The following is a 19,810-nucleotide window of genomic DNA, read 5'->3' on the forward strand; positions in this document are numbered from 1 at the left end:
CTGACTTGATCTTTGGATAAGTACTAATCTGCCTCCAGTTTGTCTTAAATGTTCAATCTCCTTTCCTTTCCTGGCTGTGAGAGTATCCTTACCTGCTTTTTTTTCTTTTATGCCTCTAAAAACAAAAAAACTTAGTAACCTATAGTTTGTTTTATCTTCTCTTTCTTCCTGTATCTTAGTGGTTGTTTTTTGTGACATATTTTTTGGGTAGTCGATAATTGGGGGTGGTTTTTTTTCCCTGGCCTCAGTGAGCAAGCACTATTAAATTTCTTTCTGTTCGAATATTTGACCAGATTAGCTCCCAGATTTTATTATAGAACACCCAATTCCAACACTTTACCCCGTCCCTTTGCATATCTGTCTTTTTTTACTTGCTTGTGCATTACTACATTAAGGATGACTCCAACCTGTTCATGTTTGTTTTGTCTCTTCAGCTATGGTCAGGATAGATATTTCCTTCTGCAGTATTTTTATTCTCTCCTGAACAATAGTTTGACCATCCTCATTTTCCCCTAACACTTACAGGATTGTTTTCAGACCAAAAACTAAGTGGAAATAATGAATGGAAATTCCATTCTTCTGTCAAGTAAAACAGAAGGATAAGAAATAGGCATCAGCTGCTGCCCTGACCCTGACTCACAGACTCTGCCACAAAGAGCAGCCTGGCCCTCTCCAGCAGGGGGCCAAGTGCAGCTGAGTTCTGGTCCTTCATCTCTAGACCTAAGGCTTAATAAAGGACCGTTATTGGATCACTGACAAAATGTGAATACCAAACTATGGGGGAAATTCTTAGAAATGATTAACTAGAACCATGTCTTTCTGCTGTTTGATGTTTAGGTTCCACAAATCCTTCTGTGGCTGATGGTAGAGCTGGCTATCATTGGTGTAGATATACAAGAAGTTATTGGCTCAGCTATTGCCATCAATCTCCTGTCTTTAGGAAGATCAGGGGTTTTTTCTCTAGAAAGTAATCAATGTTTTGCGAGATTTCAAAGCAAGTATAAAAACAAAAGTCCTTCCCAGGTGGCTCAGTGGTAAAGAATCTGCCTGCCAAGCAGGAGATGCAGGTTCAATCCCTGGGTCGGGACAATCCCCTGGAGACAGAAATGGCAACCCACTCCAGTATTCCTGCCTGGGAAATCCTATGGACAGAGGAGCCTGGTGGGCTATAGTCCATGGGGTCACCAAAGAGTTGGACATGACTTATCAACTAAACAACAACAACATAAAAACAAAAACTCAGGTGTACCCCAATTTTCAAAATTCAACTCAAGTATTATTTTTTCCATTTAACCACTCTGGAACCACCTTCTTCTCTTCTGGCAGATGTAGGCTCTTTATCTCCCATGTTCTCATGTTTGGTCGTGCATACTGGGTTATCCAGTGTATGGCAATGTATATTATAATTAATTTGTATGTCAGCTTATCCCACTTGTCAAGTGAACTCCTTGAGAGATAAGACCCATACTTTACAGCTTTGTGTCCCGAATGTCTGTAATAGTAGATAAAGTTTGAATGAATGTATTACTTTACTTAGTGCTGTGATCCTAAAACACCCAAGGCCTGGCCTCCTTACCACTGTTCCCTTTTCCTCAGGTCCTTGCTCCTCCAAGGGTCATATATCTAGAGAGTTGTTGGGAAGAGAGTCTTTTTCTTAATGTTTCTATTCTTTTCTTTAATCTCCCTTTTTAATCTCTGACCTAGGAATTCTCTATGGGATGGAGTTCTTATCACCATTGCAGATACCCTTATGTTTTTCTTTTTGGACAAATATGGTAAGGACAGTGGGAACAGAGGGGTCACTCAAAGTTCCATCATGTGGCTTACGGGGAAATCTGCCTTCTGTGAACTCACTGCTACATTCTTCCCTTTAGGTTTGCAGAAGCTAGAAGCATTTTTTGGTTTTCTCATAACTATTACGGCCCTCGTGTTTGGCTATGAGGCAAGTATTACAACAGGCTGATCATTAGCTGTTTGTCTCTTTTTCATTAGCTTTTTAAACAAAATTTTTGTCCTTTTATTAAAAAAGACAGTGTGTGTTAACAAAACCCAAATTCAGCACTGAGCCAATTTTAAAGGAATAAGGATGTAGGAAAGACTAGTGTCCAGGAAGTTTTGCAGGAATTCCTAGGTCGAAAATGACTAGAATTTCTAGGACTTTCCAGACTAGACTCCCTGGTCCCAGGTTGGTCATCTGAACAAAGAACAGCCTTGGCGAGGGTTAGGAGAGGAGTTGCAGTCTGTGGAAACAGATGAATCCTGCATTGTTCTCTTTGTTTACTTTATCATCAACGGAGTAGATGAGGCAGGGTCCCTGGTTCCCTTTTGCTAACAGTGCTGCTTGCTGGGGTGTTACAAGGATGCCCCATAGCCCAATTGATCTTAGTTTTTTCTTTTGCCCCTTCCCTTTGCGCTCATACCCATCCTCACATTTGCGAGCTTGTGGCTGGTGATGAGCGAATTTGCCAAATGGATTGTGAGCGTACTTCTTAAGATGTGTGGTGCCGAGTCCAGCACAGCTGGGAATAAAGAGCTGAAACAGGGACGAGCGCGTAATGAAAAGAGAGACATATATAATTTGGCAAGCTGGGAGTCAGGGGGCCCTCCTGCTCCATGGCAGGAAGACAAAATGGCTCTTTTCAGCCCACACTTTTATTGGCAGAAGTTACATGAGATCATTCAATTCAGTTGCTTCGTCATGCCTGACTCTTTGCGACACCATGAACTGTAGCACGCCAGGCCTCCCTGTCCATCACCAACTCCTGGAGGTTACTCAAACACATGTCCATTGTGTGCCATCCAACCATCTCATCCTCTGTCATCACCTTCTTCTCCTGCCTTCAATCTTTCCCAGCATCAGGGTCTTTTCAAATGAGTCAGCTCTTCACATTAGGTGGCCATAGTATTGTAGTTTCAGCTTCAGCATCAGTCCTTCCAATGAATATTCAGGACTGATTTCCTTTAGGATGGACAGGTTGGATCTCCTTGCAGTCTGAGGGACTCCCAAGAGTCTTCTCCAATACCACAGTTCAAAAGCATCAATTCTTTGGCACTCAGTTTTCTTTATAGTCCAACTCTCACATCCATACATGACTACTGGAGAAACCATAGCTTTGACTAGACAGACCTTTGTTGGCCAAGTAATGTCTCTGCTTTTTAATATGCTGCCTCGGTTGGTTATAACTTTTCTTCCAAGGAGCAAGCATCTTTTAATTTCATGGGTGTGGTCACCATCTGCAGTGATTTTGGAGCCAAATAAATAAAGTCTCTCACTGTTTCCACTGTCTCCCCATCTATTTGCCATGAAGTGATGGGACCAGATGCCATCATCTTAGTTTTCTGAATGTTGAGTTTTAAGCAAAATTTTTCACTCTCCTCTTTTACTTTCATCAAGAGGCTCTTTAGTTCTTCACTTTCTGCCATAAGGGTGGTGTCATCTGCATATCTGAGGTTATTGATATTTCTCCTGGCAATCTTGATTCCAGCTTGTGCTTCATCCAGCCCAGCGTTTCTCATGATGTACTTTGCATATAAGTTAAATAAGCAGGGTGACAATATACAGCCTTGAGGTACTCCTTTCCTAATTTGGAACCAGTCTGTTGGTCCATGTCCAGTTCTAACTGTTGCTTCCTGACCTGCATACAGATTTACAGTCAAAGACTTTGGCATAGTCAGAGCAGAAGTAGATCTTTTTCTGGAACTCTCTTGCTTTTTCAATGGCCCTTTGGATGTTGGTAATTTGATCTCTGGTTCCTCTGCCTTTTCTAAATCCAGTTTGAACATCTGGCAGTTCATGTTTCATGTATTGCTGAAGCCTGGCTTGGAGAATTTTAAGCATTACTTTACCAGTGTGTGAGATGAGTGCAATTGTGTGATAGTTTGAGCATTCTTTGGTATTGCCTTCTTTGGGATTGGAATGAAAACTGACCTTTTCCAGTCCTGTGGCCACTGCTGAGTTTTCCAAATTTGCTGGCATATTGACTGCAGCATTTTGACAGCATCATTTTTTAGGATTTGAAATAGTTCAACTGGAATTCCATCACTTCCACTAGCTTTGTTTGTAGTGATGCTTCCTAAGGCCCACTTGACTTCACATTCCAGGATGTCTGGCTCTAGGTGAGTGATCACACCATCGTGATTATCTGGGTCGTGAAGATCTTTTTTGTATAGTTCTTCTGTGTGTTCTTGCCACCTCTTCTTAATATCATTAAGAGCATTCTTAATATCATTGAGATCATGAGGGAATAGGGAGTTTGATCAGCACACCATAAAGAGGGAGTAAAGTTAAGGCCCTGCTGTTCTTCAGGAACATCTTGTTTTGTTTCCATGGGGATGGATGCAGGGGCAGGCAGTGAGGCGGAGCAGAGAGCAAGTCCAGCCCCAGGTATGTCCATTAGGTGTGCTTTTTAGGACAATCACGAGGGTGCAGTTTGCCGCACCCTCAAGTCATGGGGCAAGTTCTGGTCTCTGCTCTGCCAATCTGCAACAGTGTGGGGCAATGGTATCTGCAACAAACAGGCCAGTCAGAAAATAAGTCATAGGAGAGCTATGTGCTTTAAGAGGTGATTGCTAGAACTGCCCGCTCAATCTCTAACTTAGAAAAGAGAGACTGCTGGGGACTTCCCTGGTGGTCCAGTGGTTGAGACTCTGCCTTCCAGTGTAGGGGGTGCCGGTTGGATCCCAGGTCAGGGAACTAAGGTCCCAGTTGCCACAGGATGTGACCAAAAATTAAAAATAAATAAACACAACATCGTAAATCAACTATATGTCAATTTTAAAAAATTAAAGAAAGAAATAGAGATGGTGAGTGTAACAAAGGAAGGGAAGCACTTTTTTTGTTTCTGGGGAAACTTTTTCAGCTTTTAGTGCTTTAACTCTTCAACTTCAGCCACTGAAGGTTAAAGTATCTTAAATCCATGTTAAATGATCTTGATGAGAGAGGCATAAGCCAATATACTTTTTATATACATCTCTAAAGGACATGGAGTATTTGAAATGACTTGTTGCATCTCTAGGGACTCATGATTTTTTCACTTGTAGGGCTTGTTGCATTTTTAGGGACTTCAATAATACAGATTATTTGATTTTTTTTCTTCTTCTTTTTCCCTATCATTGTGTAATTTTTGCTCAGTTAATCTAATTTGGGACATAAGAAGCACTTTTCATTTTATTTTGAAATGCTGCTTACTCTTGTCCTGTGATCCCAATGACACAGTATCTTTTTCTGTTTGTGGACAGGTTAGACTAGTCCACCAATAATTATGCTGATTCTTTGACAGAGGCTTGGGGATTGTAGCTGGTATTGTGGTCCTTATCATCTGTTCCATCAGCATGTACTTTGTCGTGGTTTATGTCCAGAATCTAGGGCATGTGGCATTGTATGTGGTGGCTGCAGTGGTCAGCGTAGCTTATCTGAGCTTTGTGTTTTACTTGGTAAGTTCAGTTGGGAAGAGGCAGGGGTGGTTGACGTGGGGCTAATGCTCAGAAGAGAAAGGACCCAAAAGAGCACATAGCAATCTACCTTCAGGTTATTGACACAATTTACATGAAATCATTAAACCAGCTGTGACTAAAGAATATTTTTAGCCATAAATTTTCCCTGGTTCCTAAGAGCTTTCATTTTTCTTTCTGTCACTCTGTCTGGTTTCCATTCCTAATAATTCCTAACAAGAAAGTATGTTTGAAGAACTCAAAGAAGATCAGCCATGTAGAAAATAGAGAGTATTACGAGATGGGGTTGGAGAATGCAGCTGTGTCTTGTGATTTCAAATCTTTGGAGGGCAGTGCATGTGGGTTCACAGCCCTGCCCAACTTTACTACTTAATAGCTGTCCAATGAAAACATAAGTAAATAGTGATAATCTCTTGTTGAATTATTCTAAAATTATTAAAGAATGATGGTTATAAAACAAGCTACATAGAAAAAGAATACGGAATTATGTATACCTAGATAATAAAAAAATTTTCAAAAGTCTAGAGTAAATTATATAAAAATATTGATAGTAGTTGCCTTCGATGATGGGATTGTGGATATTCTTTTCTCTATTTTCCATCTCTCTGTAACATTACTTATATCAATGAAGAGCAGCGATAGCAACAACACATCCATCTCCCTATTCTACACAGATTTCTCTAAAAAACATAGGATTGAGGATTAGGGACAGCAGAATTTATACCGTATCTGCTACAGAGAATGGCAAGGCTGGAGGGTGGAAATCCCCTTCTTGTCTTTATAACACTTACCTAGTCCCCATGTCAGTGTCTGACACAGGGTAGATACTTATTGGGAAAACATTTTAGTGAATGTTGAGAAATTATGTCTTGGATAGACATATCTCTTCTTTTTTCTTGCCCAGTAAACCATGGGTAGACTTAGATTAAACTGACCCTATAATATAGAGGCAGTTGTTTGGTTGCTAGGTTGTGTCCAACTCTTTGGAACCCCGTGGACTGCAGCATGCCAGGCTTCCCTGTCCTTCCCTATCTCCTGGAGTTTGCTCAAACTCATGTCCGTTGAGTTGATGACGCCATCCAACCATCTCATCCTCTGTTGCTCCCTTCTCCTCCTGCCCTCAATCTAGGAAACCCAAGTAACTGAGTATGACCTTGACAGAAATTGTTTTAACAGTTTTCTCTAGGACAGCTTCTGGTAGCCTAGTGGTTAGGATTTCAGACTTTTGCTTCAAAGTCCCAGGTTCAGTCCATGGTCAGGGAACGGAGATCCTACAAAGTAGGTGGCATGCCAAAAAATTTTAAAAAAGTTGCTATAGAAGTTAAGGGGATCCTTCCTTTATGCAAATTGGTTATGAAGGTGCTGAGTTGTTCTCAGTCAGCCTGAGGCCATAGAAATTGTTGAAGACCCATTTTTAAGGCCCAGGACTGATTCTAGAATGAATTACTACTCTTTAGTTCAGAATACTATCACAGCTGTTCTTAGCCAGTCAGTTGTTCCCCGTATTGTGAGGAATGGTGTAAGACTGAAAAAAAGTGGTCTTCAAGGACCTCCCCCAGACAGATAAAGGAAAAAAACACAAAGCAGTAGGAACAGCTGGAGCTGAGTATCAAAATTAATACGACAAAGAGGTTTGCATCTGAGCAGCACAGTGTGGGCGATGAGGGGGATAAGAGGACTCTCCAGAGAGGTTGGTGAATGATGACCATATTTTCTCTTTTACAGTTGACAATGTTTCATTGCACTGGGCGTGTCCTTCCTGGACTCTGGGCGCATGGTAAACAGCTCCAAAGTCCTGGAGACCAAAGAAGCCACTATACTAAGTCAACACTGTCCACAGGTACCATCAGGGCCAGCGTGTTTCTATGGTTTACTGTGTGAACATAGCCAAACGTATGTGCTATTGCACAGGCTGCATTTAGGACTCAACTGTTTGTTGGGAAAGACTTTGTTTCATATTTGTTTGAAAGATGGCTCTATTTTTCTTCCTAAACTTCTCATCTGGGGACTGGATTAAGTAGGATCTTTGACAACTTGACATCTGCTGCTCTCAAACAACACTGAACTCTTTTGCTGTCCCAGGGTCAGCTTGTTTTATCTTTAATAGAGATAATCCTCATGCATGATTCTTAACAAGACTGACTACATGTTAAAAGTATTTGGAAAATGCAATTAATGTTTCATAATACAACTTAGAGAGTAGGTATGTGAATTTTTTTATCACAAGATAATGGTTTTAAAAGGCTGAGAAAGCCATTAAAAAGGATGAGATAATTCCATTTGCAGACATGGATGGACCTAGAAAGTGTCATACTGAGTGAAGTAAGTTTCAGACAGAGAAAGAGAATATCGTATGACATCCCTTATACATGGAATCTAAAAAGAAATAATACAAATGAACTTAGTTACGAAACAGAAATCTGAGACTCACAGATTTAGAAAACTGTCATTGCCAGGGGAGGGGATAGTAAGGGAGTTTGGGAAGATCATGTACACACTGCTATATTCAAAATGAATAAATGACAAGGACCTCCTGTATAGCATATAGAACTCTGCTCAATGTTACATGGCAGCCTGGATGGGACAGGGGTTTGGGGGAGAATGGATACATGTATGTGTATGGCTGAGTCCCCTCACTGTTTAACTGAAAATACCACAACATTGTTAATTGGCTAAATCCTGATACAAAATTAGAAGTTTAAAGTTTGAAAAATGAAATAAAAATATACAGCAAAAAATAAATAAAAGGCTGCAAAGTACTTATGCATATTCTTTTTGAGTTATTTTAACTATTGTTGCTGTTTAGTTGCTCAGTCATGTCCGACTCTTTGCAACCTGGACCACAGCATGCCAGGCTTTCCTGTCCTTAACTATCTCCCTGAGTTTGCTCAAACTCATGTCCATTGAGGCAATGATGCCATCCTCTGTTGCCACCTTCTCCTCCTGCCCTCAGCCTTTTGCAGATCAGGGTCTTTTCCAAAGAGTCAGCTCTTTGAATCAGGTGGCCAAAGTATTGGAGCTTCAGCTTCAGCATAAGCCCTTCCAGTGAGAATTCAGGGTTGATTTCCTTTAGGATCAACTGGTTTGATCTCCTTGCACTCCAAGGGACTCTCAAGAGTCTTCTCTAGCACCACAGTACCAAAGCATCAATTCTTTGGTGCTCAGCCTTCTTTATGGTCCAACTCTCACATCCAGACAGGACTACTGGAAAATGCATACTTTGCCTATACAGAACTCTGTAGGCAAAGTGATGTGTCTGCTTTTTAATATGCTGTGTAGGCTTGTCATAGTATTTCTTCCAAGGAGCAAGCGTCTTTTAATTTCATCACTGCAGTCACCGTCCACGGTGATTTTGGAGCCCAAGAAATAAAGTCTGTCACTGTTTCCATGTTTTCCCTATCTATTTGCTGTGAAGTGATAGGACTAGACCCCATAATCTTAGTCTTTTGAATGTTGAGTTTTAAGTCAGCTTTTTCACTTTGCTCTTTCACCTTAATCCAGAGGCTCTTTAGCTCCTCCTCACTTTCTGCTATAAGGGTGGTGTCATCTGCATATCTGAGATTATTGATATTTCTCCCAGCAATCTCAATTCCAGCTTGTGATTCATTCAGCCTGGCATTTCGCATGATGTATTCTACCTGAAAGTTAAATAAGCAAGGTGACAATATATAGCCTTGAGGTACTCCTTTCCCAATTTTGATCCAGTCTGTTGTGTTCCATGTCTAGTTCTAACTGTTGCATCTTGCATACAAGTTTCTCAGGAGGCAGGTAAGGTGGTCTGGTTTTATTGTCTCTTCAAGAATTTTCCAGTTTGTTGTGGTCTACACAGTCAAAGGCTTTAGCATAGTTAATGAAGAGAAATAGATGTTTTTCTGGAATCCCTTTGCTTTTTCTATGATCCAACTAATGTTGGCAGTTTGATCTCTGGTTTCTCTGCATTTTCTTTTTTTTTTTTCCTCTGCATTTTCTAAATCCAGTTTGTACATCTGGAAATTCTTGGTTCATGTACTGCTGAGGCCTAGCTTGAAGGATTTTGAGCGCCTTGCTAGCATGTGAAATGAGTGCAGTTGTGTGGTGGTTTGAACATTCTTTGGCATTGCTAGTCTTTGGGATTAGATTGAAAACTGATGTTTTCCAGTCCTGTGGCCTCTCCAAATTTGCTGGCATATTGAATGCAGCACTTTAACAGCATCATCTTTTATGATTTGAAATAGTTCAGCTGAAATTCCATCACCTCGACTAGCTTTGTTTGTAGTAATGCCCAGTCGACTTCAGGATGTGTGGCTCTAGGTAAGTGATCACACCATTGCGGTTATCTGGGTACTTACGATCTTTTTTTATAGTTTTCCTGTGTATTCTTGCCACCTCTTCTTAATTTCTATTTAATCTCAATTATGGGGTTTTGATCCATATTAAATATAAGAATATAAGAATATGTATTAATTTTGATACTCAGTTCCCTCTATTCCTACTGGTTTGTGGTTACTTCTTTTCTCTGACTGGGAAAGGTCCCTGAAGACCTTTTTTTTTATTCTGTCCTACACCATTCCTCAATACGGGGAATGATTGACTGAGAACTACTAGTCTCCTGAACTTAACAGTAGTTATTCAGTGTAAAATCAGTCCTGGGCCTTAAAAATGGGTCTTCAGCAATGTCTATAACCTCAGGTTGATACCAACCTGATACCAAGGGAACATTTCACGCAAAAATGGGCACAATGAAGTACAGAAACAGTATGGACCTAACAAAAGAAGAGGATATTAAGAGGTGACAAGAATACACAGAAGAACTATACAAAAAGATGTTAATGACTGGGATAGCCATGATGGTGTGATCACTCACCTAGAGCCAGACGTCCTGGAGTGTGAAGTCAAGTGGGCCTTAGGAAGCATCACTATGAACAAAGCTAGTGGAGGTGATGGAATTCCAGCTGAACTATTTCTTTTTTTTTTTTTCAGCTGAACTATTTCAAATCCTTAAAGATGATGCTGTCAAAGTGCTGCAGTCAAATGCCAGCAAATTTGGAAAACTCAGCAGTGGCCAGGCTGGAAAAGGTCAGTTTTCATTCCAGTCCCAAAGAAGGGCAATGTCAAAGAATGTTCAGTCACACACTGTCACATGCTAGCAAGGTAATGCTCAAAATCCTGCAAGCTAGGCTGCAGTGGTATATGAATGGAGAACTTACAGATGTACAAGCTGGATTTAGAAAATGCAGAGGAACCAAATTGCCAACATCCATTGAATCATAGAAAAAGCAAGGGAATTATAGAAAAACATCTACTTCTCTTCATTGACTACACTAAAGCTTTTGACTGTGTGGACCACTACAAACTGGAAAATTCTTAAAGAGATGGGACTACCAGACCACCTTATCTGCCTCCTGAGAAACCTGTATGCAGGTCAAGAAGCAACAGTTAGAACTAGACATAGAACAACAGACTGGTTCAAAATTGGGAAAGGAGTACCCTCAAGGCTATATATCGTCACCCTGCTTATTTCACTTCCATGTAGAGTACATCATGAGAAATGCCATGCTGAATAAATCACAAGCTGAAATTGAGATTGCTGGGAGAAATATCAACAACCTCAGATATGCAGATGACACCACCCTTATGGCAGAAAGTGAGGAGGAGCTAAAGAGCCTCTGGATTAAGGTGAAAGAGCAGAGTGAAAAAGCTGGTTTACAACAATCCTGGGAGATAATAAAGGACAGGGAAGCCCGGGGTCCTGCAGTCCTTGGGGTTGCAAAGAGTTGGACAGGAGTGAGCAACTGAACAACAGCAATTTATTTCACTTAGTGCTGTGATCCTAAACTGCCCAAGGCCTGGCATCCTTGCCACTCCCTTGCCACCTCCTTCCCTTTTCCCCAAATTCCTTCTCCTCCAAGTGTCATATATCTGGAGAGCTGCTGGGAAGAGTGTATTTCTCAATGTTTCTTTTCTTTTCTTTATTGTCCATTTCTAATCTCCATCCCTGGGTTGGGAAGATCCCCTGGAGGAGGGCATGGCAACCCCCTTCACTATTCTTGCCTGCAGAATCCCCATGGATGGAGGAGCCTGGTGGGCTACAGTGCATGGGGTCGCAAAGAGTAGGGCATGATTGAGCAACTAGGCACAACGTGGCACACCTCTTAACCTCCACTGAGAAATTTAAAAGGAAAAGAAGTTGAAAGAATCATGAACCTGACAGAGGTAGATTGTCTCATAATTTTATATTTAATATGGGTCAAACTACCCTAGTTGAGATTTTATTGTTTTATAATTGAAATAATTCTAAGAGTATGAATAAGGAAAGTATTTTGCAGCCTTTTATTTATTTTTTGCTGTATATCTTTATTTTTTCAAACTCTAAACTTTTTATTTTGTATCAGAGTATAGCTGATTAACAATGTTGTGGTAGTTTCAGGGAAACAGTGAAGGGACTCAACCATACATATACATGTTCCTGTTCTCCCCCAAAACCCCCTCCCATCCAGGCTGCTACATAATATTGAGTAGAGTTCCTTGTGTTATACATAGGTCCTTGCTTGTTATGTGTTTTGAATATAGCAGTATTTACATGACCTTCCCAAACTCCAGAATTATCCCTTCCCCTGGCAACCACGTTTGTTTTCTAAGTCTATGAGTCTCTTTCTGTTTTGGTGTTAAGTTCATTTTTATCATTTGTTTTAAGATTCCACATATAAGGGATGTCATACGGTATTTCTCTTTCAAGAAAGAATTTGTCAAGTTTTCAAAGATCCTATTTAATCCAGCTCCCAGATTAGGAGTTCAGGAAGAAAAGTAATACCATCATTCAAACAGATATGAAACAAAGTCGCTCCCAATGAACAGTTGAGTCCTAAATGCAGTCTGTGCAACAGCACATACGTCTGGCTGTGTTCAAAGGGTCACCCACAGAAACACACTGGCTCTGATGGTAACTGCAGACAGTGTTTACATGGTATAGCCACTGGTGGCTTCTTCCGTCAGCAGGACTTTAGAGATGCTTACTGTGTGCGCCCAGAGTCCAGGAAGGACATGCCCTGTGCAATGAAGCATTGCCAACCCTGAAAGATAAAATACGGTCATCATTCACCAACTTCTCTGGAGCCCCCTCACCGCCCACACTGCGCTGCTCAGATGCAAACCTCTTTGTTGTATTAATTTTGATACTCAGTTCCCTCTATTCCTACTGGTTTGTGGTTACTTCTTTTCTCTGACTGGGAAAGGTCCCTGAAGACCTTTTTTTTATTCTGTCCTACACCATTCCTCAATACGGGGAATGGTTGACTGAGAACTACTAGTCTCCTGAACTTAACAGTAGTTATTCAGTGTAAAATCAGTCCTGGGCCTTAAAAATGGGTCTTCAGCAATGTCTATAACCTCAGGTTGACTGAGAACAACTCAGTACCTTCATAACCAATTTGCCTCAAGGATCCCCTTACCTTCTACAGCAATCTTAAAAAAAACTTAAAAAAAAATTTTTTTTGGCTTTGTCAACTAGCTTGCAAGATCTCAGTTCCATAACCAGGGTTTGAACCTGGGACTTTGAAGTGAAAGCCCAAAATCCTATCCACTATGCCAGTAAGGAACTCCTTACAGTGAATTTTTAAAACAATTTCTGTCAAGACTATACTCAGTTACTTGGGTTTCCTTGGAGTAAGTCCTTATATTATAGGCTCATCATAATCTTAGTGTGCCCATGGTTCACTGAGGAGGAAAAAAGAAGAGATATATCTATTTAAGTCATAATTTTTCAATATTTACTATAATGTTTTCCCAATCAAGTACCTACCCTGTGGCTGATACTGGCCTGGGAACTAGGTAAGTGTTGGAAAGATAAGCAGGGGGCTTCCACCCTCCAGCCTTGTCACTTTTTGTAGCAGATACAGTATAAATTCTGCTGTCCCTAATCCTCAACCCTATGTTTTTTAGAGAAACCTGTGTAGAATAGGGAGGTGGATGTGTTGTTGCTATTGTGGCTTTTCACTGATGTAAGGAATGCGATAGAAGATCTGGAAAATAGAATATATCCATAATCCCACCATCCTAAGACAATTGCTATTATCATTTTTACATAATTTACTCTAGACTTGACAATTTTTTTGATTATCTACATATACATAATTCTGCATTCTTTTTCTATGGAGCTGTGTTTTATAACCGTCATTTTTAAACAATTTTAGAATAATTCAATGAGAGAATATCACTATTTAGCTTGTTATCATTGAACAGCTATTAAGTAGTAGAGCTGGGCGGGGCTGTGAACCCACATGTGCTGCCCTTCAAAAGTTTGAAATCACAGGACACAGCTCCCTTCTCCAACCCCATCTTTTACCACTCTCTACTTTCTACACAGCTGATCTTTTTTGAGTTCTTCAAACATACTACACTCTCTGGTTAGGAATTATTAGGAGTGGAAACCAGAGTGACAGAAATAAAAAAATGATAGCACTGAGGAATCAAGGGAAAATTTATGGTTAAAAATATTCTTTAGTCACAGATGATATAACAATTTCCTCTGAATTGTGTCAATAACCTGAAGACAGATAGCTATGTGCTCTTTTGGGTCCTTTCTCTTCTGAGTGTTAGACACACCTCAACTGCCCCTACCCCCTCCCAACTGGACTTACCAAGTAAAACACCAAGCTCAGATAAGCTACGCTGACCACTGCAGCCTCCACATACAATACCACATGCCCTACATCCTGGACATAAACCACGACAAAGTACATGTTGATGGAACAGATGTTAAGAATCATGACACCACCTGTGATCCTCCAGCCTCTGTGAAAAGACTCAGCACAATTATTGGTGGAATAGTCCCATCTGTCCACAGACAAAAAGACACTGTGTCTTTTGGGGCCACCAGATAGGAGTAAGCAACATTTCAAAGTAAATTGAAAAGTGCTTCTTGTGTCCCAGATTCAATTAAATGAGCCAAAATTACACAATGATAGGGAAAAAGAGGGGGGAAAAAACCCACTATCAAATAACCCATATCATATAAGTCCCTAAAAATGCAACAAGCCCTAAAACTGCACAAAGTCATGAGTTTCTAGAGATGCAACAGGTCATTTCAAATAGCCCACGTTCTTTAGAGATGTATTTAAAAGATATTAGCTTATGCCTCTCTCCTCAAGATCATTTAACATGGATTTAAGATACTTTAACCTTCAGTGGCTGAAGTTGAAGACTTAAAGCACTAAAAGCTGAAAAGCTTCCCCCAGAAATAAAAAATGTGCTTTTGTCTTCCTTTGTTACATTCACAGTCTCTATTTTCTTTTGATTTTTAAAATTGACGTGTAGTTGATTTATGATGTTGTGTTTATTTATTTTTAATTTGACCTTTGGCATGAGGGACCTTAGTTCCCTGACCTGAGATAGAACCGGCACCCCCTGCACAGGAAGGCAGAGTCTCAACCACTGGACCACCAGGGAAGTCCCCAGCAGTCTCTATTTTCTCAGTCAGAGATTGAGGGGGCAGCTCTAGCAGTCACCTCTTAAAGCACATAGTTCCCCTATGACTCATTTTCCGACTGGCTTGTTTGATGCAGACACCACTGCCCCACACGTCTTTGGGAGCTAACAGAAGTACACTCACAATCCATTGGCAAATTTGCTCATCACCGGCCGCAAGCTCATAAGCGTGAGGCTGGATACGAGAGCAAAAGGAAGCTGCAAAAGAAAAAAATAAGGTCAGATATAAAAGTAAGATCAGATATAAAAAATAAGACCAGAGCTCCTGTAATACCCCAGAGAGCAGCACTGTTAGCAAAAGGGAACCGTAGACCTTGCCTCATTTACTCTGGGGGAAATTATTCCTGTCATCATAACATGCTGGAGGGTTATGTGGAAATCTGTAGCATGAACCTGCATCAGTTCTGCTCATGGTGTCCTTAAAAAATGTGTATCTGCCCTGTCTTAATTTCCATAAAACCCAACAGTGTCCTATACAATATTTAATGTTTGCTTGGATTAACGAACAATAATTTTATGTTCTATGTGTAACTATAGCTAAAATTTCCATTCAACAGGCTTAGAAAAGAATAAGCTATTTCGAAAAGCTTTCAGATGCCAGGGATTTCAATGCATTCACCATAGACTAACACTGCAAATCTTTATTCCTCTGAATTTTCCCCTCACCCAGCACTAGGCCTGGTACCTATGGGCAATATAGAGTTCTGCTTGACTCAACAGGATGTGAGTTTCCCCAGCTCCCTCCTCACTTGTAAGCTCTGAAGAACATTCAGGAAGTCATTCATCCCTGTTAGTTGCTCCATGTCTTGGAAGATGGCAATAAGCAGAGCAGGGATGATGGCAATAGAGCGGGTCAGACTCACTCAGCAAAGTGTGACCATTTTAGGTTGAGGAATCCCTGGAAGAAAACACAGAAGCAGAATGAATGTCTGGAAGAGGAAACAGAAAAAGGTCTGAGGAGGTTCAGGAAGGCACAGGATTAAGAAGGGACAAAAAGGCAATGTCCTCTCCCTCTCGTCTACCCCAGTCACAGCAGCACGTACCTCCATGACAAATTGGCTGGAACAGGTCCCTGTCATGGTGGAACTCTGCCCCGCAGCCAGGATCCCCACTGGCCGGATAGAGAGCGGCAGGCCCGAAGTAACACCCCAGCACAACACCCTGGAGAGGCAAGGGAGAAAGATCACCTGAGACAACACTCCAAAATACTTCTCTGTGTCACCTGTCCGTCTTCCTGGCCACACACCCACCTCTATCAAGCACTGTGCTGAGCACTGTCCCAGAAGCTAGACTTGGGTCCTGACCTCATACTAGAGGCTTTCAACCTAAATTCTGCCCGATGGGCCCCCATTCCTCCTCAGCCTATTCCCTTCTCTTTAGGCTCCTAAAGCCTTTATCCTCAACTCACATGTTAACTATTAAAAAAAAGTCTACAACACATTTCCCAAATTATATTCCTTAACACAGTATTCTGGAAGATGGTAATAGAAATGGAGATAAAGCGCAAATGAATTCTGGAGATGCTACATACTATTTATTCTACTCTTGGAGGTTCACAGTGTAACTGGCATTAAAGGGACAGAGGTCCCAACAAAGACCACTTTCCTGGGACTTTCCTGGTAGTTCAGTGGTTAAGACTTCATGCTTTCAATGCAGGGGGCATGGGATGATCCCTGGTCAGGGAATTAGATCCCACATGCCACACAGAGTGGCCTAAATAAATAAATAAAGTCTCCAGCCACAAGAGTGAGAGGCGGAGAGGAGAACAAGTATAAAAGAAAGACCACTTTACAAAGAACGCTTTCTTTAATCACCCCCAATTAATATCCTGTAGAGTAGTATACTTTCAACATAAGTTTGGGAATTGCTGATACAATTAATTCATCTTTTCAGCTGATCTTCTATTCCCTTCCATGTTTTGAAAAAGGCCTGTCTAGCATCTGAACCTCTGGAAATATGACACTCCAGAGAAAATATGCTGAGCTCTGAAGTGAACCCATGGAAAAGACCAGATACCATGCTAAGAATATTGATTCAGGAGCAAAGATAAGACATCTGAACAGCTTTACCCCTTCGTAGATGTGCACAGCCAATATTGACTTTTCGTCAGAGACAATGTATGGGAACTGCCGCTGTTTTTACAGACTGCAACCTGGAACCAAAGCAGTTTAGGGACATATTTTAATTTTGAGGTCAGAACTCAGATAAGATCTCTCCTACAGACACACACAGACAGATCATCTAAGAGACGGATGCTGCAGGCGAGACAATGAACAGGGACTGATGGCAGCAATGTCCTTGAGCTCTTCCTCCATAATTTTTCTACACCCCCAGGTCATCAAAAACTTCTCCTGAGTTAGAGTGTGCAGAGTAATACATCAGTGCTGGGTCATTATAAATGGTGACAGGAAGTAAGGGCCCTTAAGAAGGCTTCAACCATGAGAGGACACCCAGAACAGGGAGCCCTTAGTCAAAGCAGAGGCAAGAGTCAGAGGTCCTATGATGGGAAACAAAGGAGTGATCAAAACTAGACTGGCAATCAGGAGTCAACAGGACAGAGAATTCACTGTGACAAAACAGGCTGTCTAGCCACAGATTCTGTTTTCTGTGTGTTGACGTCTCCCAACCTGTCATCACCAAATGGCAAGACTGGCAAACAGCCAGTAGTTGGTAAACAGGAAGGAGAAGGGAATGAAAAAGAGCCAAACAGATGTGAAGCTACCAACAACAGCAGGAAGCAATCTTTGTCTGAGGAAAAGCTCCTTCCTGGTCCAAAGGTGCGAAGGATGGGTCCGGGCCTCATCACAGTCCCAGAATGTAAAGCGTGACCAGGGCAGTGCTTTCATGGGCAGCGCTAAGATCTATTTCCCCTGAGTCACATTTTCCTGCCCCAATTCAGTCTCCTCTTTACCCTCACATTCACTACTACCCAGGACCGTGACTTACTTACCACCTGCTCGTTGGTTTTAAAAAAAAAATGCTCTGTCAAGCACTGAGTGGAGCAGGCAATGGCACCCCACTCCAGTACTCTTGCCTGGAAAATCCCATGGATGGACGAGCCTGGTGGGCTGCAGTCCATGGGGTCGCGAAGAGTCGGACACGACTGAGCGACTTCACTTTCCCTTTTCACCTTCATGCATTGGAGAAGGAAATGGCACTCCACTCCAGTGTTCTTGCCTGGAGAGTCCTGGGGATGAAGGAGCCTGGTGGGCGGCTGTCTATGGGGTTGCACAGAGTCGGACACGACTGCAGCGACTTAGCAGCAAGCACTGAGATGACACAGATGTTGATAAAGGAAACAGAGCAATGCAGGAGTCAATGAAAAAGTGCTTTATTGGCGTCTCAAATTTCCTGTTTATTGGCTCAGTCTACCTGTCTGGACTAGAGAAATAATAGCAAAAGCCATTTTTTGACTAATTGGAACAAGTTTCCTTGTGATATTTCACAAATTGGAGTCAGCTAAAAGTCCTAGAGGGCAAACAACTGACCACATGAAAGGTGAGACTCTGCTTACACCCTGGTTCTCTGAGTAGGTAAGAAGTCATGACCCTTTGATGACATCACACATCTCCAAACAGAAAAAAATGACTGAGTGATTGCTGAGCCCTCAGTTACTGTGGCTTAAAGAACCACAGTCCTGCAAGAACAACCTTATTTCACACCTAACAGGGAGATAACCTTAATTACAAAGGCCTCTGAAATCTTCCAGCAAAAGATTGTGTTGGACTGACTGGTAAAAGCAAGTTGGGCTCTTTCCTCCTGACCTCCACGAGACCACTCAGGCTTCTGAGATTTAAAGACAGGAGACACGGTGCCCCATCAGAGCTTTAAGAAGGACTTTGGTCCCTTCTCTAAGGGGTCATTTATCTCTGGTCAGCTTTGTGATAAAAACAGAGTCCAACTGTGTGGAGTCCAACTGTGGAAATACGTCTTGCTCCTACATGGTTCTAATAGTTGTAAACCAAGTGTGTGTCACTTGCTACTAGAGGAAAATTCCTGTGAAATTACACAGGCTACTGAGATAAGATAGGTCTAGCTCACCTTGACTAAGGCAGAATACAGGTATATATTGTGTGGCGTGATAATGGCGCCCACAATGGCCACAGCCTGCATGATCTGTGGGGTAAGACAGTCTGAATAGGATGGCAGGAACATGCCTTTGAGGATTTGGGTCTGTCTGGGTTTCTCTGTAACACACTACATATGAACAGAACATGAGACTAGGGGAATAAGATAGTACTAGAGAACACTGCATCCTTTATTCCTTAAACCCCTTTATCAACAACTACATAGGACATGAGGAATATGGAACCATCTAAAAAAAAAAACCAAGCCAGCACAACGTCACATAATTTAGACTAGGGTATCCAGACCTTTCACATTGTATTTTAGTTGTATAAAATAGATGTATAGAGAATATAATTAATATTCTAAAGAAATAAAATGGCTGCTAAGGGCCTTATTAATATTAGCATAACAATAACACTTGGGAGACACACCTTAGAAAACAGAGTCAATTCTTGATTACCCACACTAACCATGCTTCTGTGCTCACTATGTACATAAAAATCACTTATGCTTGCCACTAGCGACTTCTGAGACTCACTCAGAAACATTTCTCATACACTCTTTTTCCTGGTTCAACATTTCTCTTGGAAGCCTTAGACCAAGCTGTATCATCTACTCATAGCATAGACACATTTTCAAAGCTTATCTAGGCCAATCAGTTTATCATAATTGGACATAGAAAGTTGTTGGGTTTCACTTCACTGCATTTAATGGTAAGGTTAACCCAACGGAGTTTTGGGACTGGGGCACAAACCGGGAAACATGCACTATATCCCCTATAGTTCATTAACTGCTGCAATACAGAGACAGTCCAAGCTGCAATTACTGT

The 19,810-nt window shown here is 41.4% G+C and overlaps 1 pseudogene; it reads right to left on the reverse strand.

Moving 5' to 3' along the window:
- Nucleotides 1-4,415: 4,415 nt before the first annotated feature.
- Nucleotides 4,416-19,026, reverse strand: LOC122686111 (annotated as a pseudogene).
- Between the last annotated feature and the right edge of the window lie 784 nt (nt 19,027-19,810).

This window comes from Cervus elaphus, chromosome 3, assembly GCF_910594005.1.
Source record: "Cervus elaphus chromosome 3, mCerEla1.1, whole genome shotgun sequence".
Classification (NCBI taxonomy): domain Eukaryota; kingdom Metazoa; phylum Chordata; class Mammalia; order Artiodactyla; family Cervidae; genus Cervus; species Cervus elaphus.